Source organism: Drosophila takahashii, chromosome 3L (assembly GCF_030179915.1).
Source record: "Drosophila takahashii strain IR98-3 E-12201 chromosome 3L, DtakHiC1v2, whole genome shotgun sequence".
Classification (NCBI taxonomy): domain Eukaryota; kingdom Metazoa; phylum Arthropoda; class Insecta; order Diptera; family Drosophilidae; genus Drosophila; species Drosophila takahashii.
In genome coordinates, this window is record NC_091680.1 from 20445555 (window position 1) to 20454075 (window position 8521).

Sequence of the window (8521 nt, forward strand, 5' to 3'; positions counted from 1 at the left end):
CGAAGTTTTCACTTTTTCAATTTCACCGCTCTCTCTCCCAAGCCAATTGATTTTCTTAGAGTCTTGGTATGCAGTCCTGTTAGTTTTCGCAATACCTTTCGATAGGTGTATCATTCATTATGATCGGACCATCACAGTAGATTTTCATTTCTTCGTGTATATATAGTAGTCGCCTTCGCACACTCTCCTGGTGCGCTTCGTCACTACACTCAAAAAATTTTTTTTCCTAAATTTTAGAAAATCGCCATAAAATGAAATTTTTTCTTAATTTTAGAAAATTTTCTGAATTTTAGAAATTGTTTTCTTGAATCTAGGAAAAAAGGCCATAAAAACAGAATTTTATGAAAAACTTTTCTAAAATTTAGAAAAATGATTTTTTTTCTTAAATCAATGGTGTTTTTTCCTAGTTGGCTCTCCAAAAGTTTTCTTAAATTAATGGCGATTTCGCCATTAAATTAAGAAAAAATGTACTTCAGCCCTTCCTATAATCTAGAAAGTCGCCATAAAAAATACGGTAAATTTTTCTAAATTTTAAGAATTTTTCTGAATTAAAAAAAAATGTTTTCTTGAAAACCAAAAAGTAGAATTAGAAAATCACCATAGATTTAAGAAAAACTTTTTGTATTTCTTTTATGCTTCTCACTCTTTCTTCGAAACGAAAAAGAAGAAGACAAGGGGTTAGTCCGCGGCGCGTTGCGACGACAGTTTTGGCGTATGTATGTATATGTTTATGTGTGTTTGTGCGTATGATCGAGAATTTTCTTGTGCGTAGCTGTAACTTTTATTGCGTTGTTGTTTTGGAAATGCAGTCTCTCGCGAGAGAGTTGCTTGCGTTGCGCTGCATTTTGAACCCTTGTGCTCAGTTTTGGATGAGCATTCAAAGTAATAAGTTTGTGTTGAGCCCATTTAAGAAAGTTAAAGTGCGATCCCTCTAAGAGGCAATTAATAGGTAAGCAATTTAAATAAATTTAAATTTAAATTTGGTAAGTGTGTGAAAATTTATGGTAAGCAAAGGCCATACTATTGCAGGCCGCAAATACTACCCTTCTCTAATATTAATTTTTATTTTCGATTGCAGGAATAATTTTAATTTCAGGTATTGTTGATAATTTGGCAGTAAGTAAATTTTAATAATAGGTAATATATTAAATACCTACTTAATATTAATATTAATAATTTTTATCTTTTTTGTTTTCTTTTCTTTTTTCTTTTTTGTTTAGGAAATATTTATAATGTAATTTTTATCTTTTTTTGTTTTCTTTTCTCTTTTTTCTTTAGGAAATATTTATTATCTTATTTTTATCTTTTTTGTTTTGTTTTCCTTTTTTGTTTAGGAAATATTAATAATTTTCTTTTCATCCTTTTTATTTTCTTTTCTCTTTCTTGTTTAGGAAATAAAATAGTTAAATAAATATGTATACATTTTATTAAAATAAAAAAAATTTTCTGAAAATAAAAAAAGTCCTTTCTTATTTTAAGAAAAAAATTCTATTTTCAAGAAAAGTACTTTCTGGATTTAAGGAAATTTTTCGCAATTTTATGGGAATTTTTCTTGATTTTAGAAAAGTATTTCTGCTTTTCAGAAATTTTTTTCTAAATTTTAGAAAATTCCTTTCTAAAAAATACGGTAAATCGCCATCGACTGAAATTCATGGCGAATTTCTTGATTTAATGGCGATTTCGGGCTGTTTTTTTTTTGAGTGTACATGGACTGCCGTCCATAGTGATATTCCGACACATTGAATTGGCTATCGATTTTACTTATTCGTTTGTAAGGTTTTTTTCACTAATTACTGCTAATTACCTTTTTGCCTTTGAGCGAAAAGAACATTATTTTTCATGAATTTATAGTTTGAACATTTATTCTAATTCAGCAACAACGAAAACAGCTTTTTTAAATAAAGATGTCAGTTAAACAAGTGGCATTATTGTTTTCAAAACGTATTATCGAATTAATTAGTGCCCGAATTTAGGTTAGACAAAAACCAAACTAAGTGATACACCAAGATAAAAATTGAAGCATTCAAAATTGAAGGTAAAACATTTTTGGATAATTCATAACATTTTACGAAATGGTTTTTAATGAAGTAATTTAATGGAACGTATTGTTTTAAAATAATAAAAAATTTTCTTAAACTTCGTAGTTATTTTTTTATATTTTTTACAAGTATAGACTTTCTTTTATTTTGTGGGAAAATAATAACTACTTACAAAAAAATGGTTATACATTTTTAAGCTTAGTGTTACTGTAATAAAATATTTACGGTTTTTTTAATAATGAAATATTTAGAGATTTTATTTTTCATGGCTAATAAAGTTTTACAGATTCTATTACCTTGCAGTTTTTGGAGTATTCAAATCGGTTTTAAGGAATCAAGCTAGATTTTACAAAAATGTTTTGAGCAAGGAATATATATTTTTCTAATCCTAATGAGTATAGAGAATATAAAATAATGGTCTGATGTTAATTAATGAATATTTATTATTCAAGCCATATTATATTTCTGCCAGTGCACCGGGATAGTGTGATGTTTTTCGTGTGTGTAGGTTTCTGCCGAATTGACGCAGAAATTGTCAAATGCCGGGGACACGGAAAATGCCGTCCGCATGCGAGACAAAACAAACCCGGCATCTTTGCGACTGTGTTCGTGGGCTTCTACCTGAAAACCCTGTGCATGTGCCTGTGTACGTGGATGTTGGCTTTTATGGGGATAACAATTTGTAACGACTATCGCCGTTTGATAAATTAACATTTAGCAGTGGCTCGATTATGCAACAAATTGCCAATTCAATTGAAATTGACAGCCGACGAAGGCAGCGGCCGAAGTTGCGATTTCGGTTACGATTTCGAGTTGCGATGAGGCCACCGAATTAGCCGCGATGGTCGTATTTGTAAGTGCAAGTGATTAATTTGGTTTCGTTTGACACAGTTTACACATGTTAGCGGACAGTTGGACAGATGGACAGGTATCGGACTTTAAGAGCCACATGCCGAGCGGCGCTCACATGTCCAGCAACTAATTTCTTAAACGGTTTTCAGTAATTCTATGGTGCCATCAGCGGGACATTAGTTCCGTTCCCAGAGTCTAAATACTTAGGGCCCCACTCGCTTCACTTTATGGTCTGTTTTACAATGCTAAATGACCGCGCTGGGCATAAAATTTCCCATTACACATGGGGCCAATCAGTAAGCCGGGTAAATTAATCGTATCCATGAGATGCGATACGATACCGTAGCATACCATACCATACCTGACCATTCAAGAGATCCTTCGCTGCGCCGCGCTTGTGAAGCGATCTCGTTTATGGGTCATAAACCATGGGATCGCGCCGGTTGCAACCACTCGACATTCCCGGTATTGTTTCGCCTCGGATTGGATCTGTGTGGATTGGGGATCAGTTCGGCTTTGGTTCGGATTCGGTCACCAGCGGCGAGGATATACGACAGTTAACTTATCTTGCATCCACTTAACGTCTTGCGGCCATAAATCAATCCTATGGCCGAATGCTCGATGGCAGCCAGCAGGCGAATTAATCACTTTGAAAATTGTTACCCATTTGGAAACTTGTCGCATTTGCTTTCCAGCCCCAGTTCCCCAGTCCCCAGTCGATCTCGACCCGTTTCCAAGTATGAGTTTCGGTATGGCTCTCTCGGACTGTCGTGTGTGGGCAATCCTTCAACACCATGTGAAAATCACGGTAATTTATTATTGACAGTCGCAGTAGTAGGTACGAGTCGTATTTGTGATTAGTGGCCTTCTTTATGCCCAAATCCCAGACGGGAAATCTTGACGGGACTGGGATTTGGGCAGCCATCTAGTCACATGGTCAAGTGGCATCGAGGGGCATCTCGTCTAATGTCGTGGTAACATTTCAAGAGGCCCAAGTGAATGGCACATCAATATTCTTTTTGTTCAGAGTGTCGAAAACGGTAAACGGCTAAGTTGATTTAAGAAGACCCCTTCTCCAGGCTTAAATCGAATATTAAAATAGTGCTCAAGGTTTTTAACTGTCACTCATTACGTTCCTAAAATATTAAAAGTTGAGCTGCAGTGATGGTAAAATTTTTAAATAAATTAGCTGCAATTGCATATATTGTTTTATGACAATAATTCGATGTTTATGTCAGCCATTAAAAATTATATTCGGCAGGTAGGTTACATAAAGTTTTGTTGGGAAAGAATAAAGTATTTTGAGTGTTTTTAACTTTTACATTAGACAGAATAAATATTTAAATAATTAATTTAATTTTTTCAAACCAATAAATTAATAAAATAAATTAAGTACCACAAACTTTGTGCTAAAAACAAATAGTTTGCACTCATGAAATACTTGTACTTGGTAAACCAGCGTACCGTAGCTGTGAGCAAATATGTTGTATAAATTTCCAATGCTACCCCTTTCGGTTGCCTTTAATTCGCAAATATTTAAGCCAAACAAACACAATGTTCGTGCGTCTTAAGCATAAACAATAGAAACGTATTCCGAATGGCTAAGCCTAAGCCGCTTTCTCTTATCTAAAGTTGGCTTAAATACTTGAGTCAGCTTAGGCAATTAGTTGCATTCAACGTTATTGATCCGGAAATCGTGTAGGATATTTTATTAAATTTTCACAAATTTTCATATTAATCGCAAATATTCACACTCAATTATAAAATACCAAAGAACACAAATTTGCGCCCGGAATAATGAAGGGAAAATTCCTTGAGATGCCGAGACATTCTGCCTGGAATAGACAGGCCGGGATGTCTTTGAGGAGGAGGGGGGTCGTTTTTCGGGGGTGGCTGGAGTTCCAAGATGCTACAAGAATGCAAAGTGTCATTTAAGTGAAACAAGACGAGAACAAATACACAGCATCCAAGCAGTCCTCGATGTCGCTGGTATGGGCTGCAAAACAAGGACCGACCCAGAACGCCAGCCCTCCAAACTCCAACCCCCAACCCCCCAAAACCCAAGGACCAACCCTTCCCGGGCAGTAGCAGTGCATCCTCAACCACGCAGCTTACTTACGCAGCTTCTATAAATTATAGCTGCCGCTTGTCATGTACGGAAATCCTTGTGTCAGTGCAGCCGAGATGCCAGGACTCAGAATGCGGGATGCAGGATCCTGGCCTGGCACCCGGCCTCCGGTTTCTGCCTTTGACAGAGCCTGGCTGCTGGGCGATGCGTTTGTTTTCAACAGGATTAGAAATTCGTTGCAACGCACAAAAGCCTCAGGAACAATTCAAGCAGACACATCTCGCAACTATAACAATTAATATCCTGAAATTGCATCGTGACATGAGTGTGTAGTCTGTCTATTCCGGCTGCTGCCAAAGGAACAGCGCACACGAGGGCGTATACTTGATGGCGTATGCTAATTTCCCTAATGCCTTCTTCGAGAATCCTTGCGATTTTGTGTGAGTTATAGACTTAACTCAATGAGCAACCCTTGCTTTATACCCACTGCCTTTGGGGCGGAGTATTGTTTAAAGGAAGTTATCTTGAGGAAATCCAAAGAATATCATTTAATTAAGTAAATTTCCTAAACTGGTATTAAGATTACTGAAACAAGATATTTTAGCTACATTTTATTTGTTTTATGTAGGTTACTGGATAGTTTTCCCAATAACAGATAGTTTTTAAATTTAAGAACTGCAAAATGTTAGCTAAGAAACGATTCTCAAAAGAAACACATGAGTTATAATGAAAGTTTTCGAATAATAGTTCATCTGGAAGCACTGGAAGCTTTTCTAGGCGACAATGTATACGATTTGTCAATGGATTTTCTGAATAATTGATTACGGCCCACCAAAAGACATTTCATCATCATCTATTACGATCCACACGCCGCGGCTTAGAGTCATATTTAATGGACATGTATGGTGGGCAATCAATCATGACCATACCTCGGTGGGTCTGGTGTCCCAGAAAATCGAAGAAACGGAGAATTAAACTACAAGAGATCCGAAAAGAGAAAAATAACAAACTAAAAGCGCCCACAATATGTGGGACCAATGGACACCTTTGTCAAGGCAGCTGATTATTCTTGACATCGGCGCGGTACACTCGAGTATACAAATGTATATTTAGACAACTGCCATTGATAAGACAAGCTAAAATAATTATGACCATTAGGGCACATTAGGCACTGGTGTTGGGATGTCTCCGCGATCGCAGGCACCTTGTGGGATAAACACTCGAGATTTGGAGATCGCTATTCGCTGGAGGTGTTTAATGGCAACATGAATTTAATGGGGTGTTTTTGAATGTTAAGTGGTGCAATTGACAGTTTTCTTTTTAACAATTAATATTGATTTAATATTTGCCACTAACAAATACATTTGAAATCATTTTTAATATTAATTTGTTTTAGAAAGTCGGTTTTCCAATTGATAATATTTTTAAAAGCCATTTTAAAATATTTTGTATTTTAAACAGATTTATTCGTTACCATATATTTTTTACAAATCTTATTTTTGTTCAAAAAAGTTTACGAAATTAAAGAAAATGTTTATTGATTTTTTAGTGTCCATTTTAATGTATTTGTTATAGGGGTAAAAAAATAGTACTTATTTCTGACAATAACCATTTTGTAGGCGAGTATTAGTTTTTCTTTGTTTTCTGCCAACATGGGCAAGCCTGTTTTAAAACAAATAAACTGGAGAGACCGACAGGGCATCGAGTTAATTATGCGGGACAGGAAAACGAATATTTTATTAATGAAACAGAATTTTTCACATCTTAATGAGATGGCTTTAATGCAGGGAACTCGGAAAATGTCGCCACATCGTCTGCCTTTTCCACGCATGCATCAGAGGTCTTTTTCTCGGGAATAACCTTTGGCTATGCACTTAATGGGTGTCTCTGATTCCTAGAGCAGGTATTTAAGATGCCCTATCGGGTTTCAGCATCAACTTGGCGGTCTAATTAACATGACAAAGAAATGTCACGTGTGGAAATTTATGGACAGCACTATGGAACCGATTCGATCCGAGCTGCAAGGTTGCAGATGGCCACGATAGTATTTACGATGCCGTTTGATTGGTATACCAATCGATTTCCTTGCCGCCAATATTTCAACGGTCTCCGATTCTCGAGAGCCCTCTGGAGAATAGGGAACCTGGAACCTAAAACCCATAGAGAGGAACCTGGACCTGAATCTGAATCTGAGTCTGAGCCAGGCACTCAGCCGATTCCGCTGTCGTTAAAACAGCTAATTTTATTATGCGGCTGACATTTACTATCTACAGGTTTGTCGCCGTTCTCCAAAAGATATCCACCTCGACCCGCAGACAAGTCGGGTCCAAAAACCGAAAACCTCCACAGAGAAACACAGAGCTTCGATTCTTTTCACTTATCTTGTTCGAGTGTGTTATGTTCATCCATGATTTGAATTATACACGCTGTTTGAAATAAATTTAAATTGTGTTACCGATTTTTAAAGCAGCGTCCAGTCCAGATTATGCGTTTTGTTAGACGATTTCTCTTATCTTAATGCGGCCGATGCTGGAGACATTCTGTCTGGTCAAGCCGAGTCGATTCGAGTAGACTCCATTCGAGTCCAAAAAGGGCGATTCCACACGTTTCGTGGCATTGTTTAATGGAATTTTCTTGTAATGCGTTCTGAAATTGGTTTTTAAAGTGCGGGTCCAACATTTAATTTGTTTGTTAATAGTTTCGAAATGCGTGTGTCGCAGGCTGCACCCTTTTGCCATGAAAATAAAGTCCCGACCGAGGAGCGGCATCGGTATCGCTATCGTATCTGCATCTGCAAATGCAACGGCCTGGATATCTGTATCTGTATCCTGTCGATATCTGCCCATAATATAGCCTGTTGTTGCTTAAATCGGGCGTAAGCGAATCAATTCTCATTTTAATTTATTGACACGAACACAAGCGCCATTGCAATGGCAATGGACACGGACATCGAATGCCCGGAGTCCGAAGTCCGGAGCCCATGGTCCGTAGTCCCGGTCTCGAGGCCTTCATCCTGCTCCCTCCATCGTTTTCCCGGCTACATTGCACCAATTATACAATAACTCGACTACAATGCAATTTGCATTGTGCTGCAAATTGGAACTCCGATGTCCGATGGCCAAGAAAGGAGACACAAGCGATGGGCATTTAATAAATGCGCATACGCCTTGTGGCCGCTGGCCGGATGCCTTTTGCCTGCTGCCCTGCGGCTGGCCGCCAAATAGGTACATTAACTGCAGACCCAGATACTCCCAATATCGCCCTGCATTCCCCACGACCGCCCCCTTCGCATCACAGGATATCCCGGCCATCCTGCCCTGAGCCCTGGTAAACGCAACACATAATTATTTATTGAATTCACGGACGACCGTATAATGTTATTTACCGAATGAAGTGCTTTTCATGGCAGACATTGGATTGGTTGCATTATGTTAGTCGATCTGACACTCAAACGGATCAGAGTTAATCGGGAACTTTAATTGAAAATTTAATTAACGAAACGAGTTTCCACCAAATTAATTAAGCCGAACATAATTAAATGCTTTTAAAGGATACCTTAGGA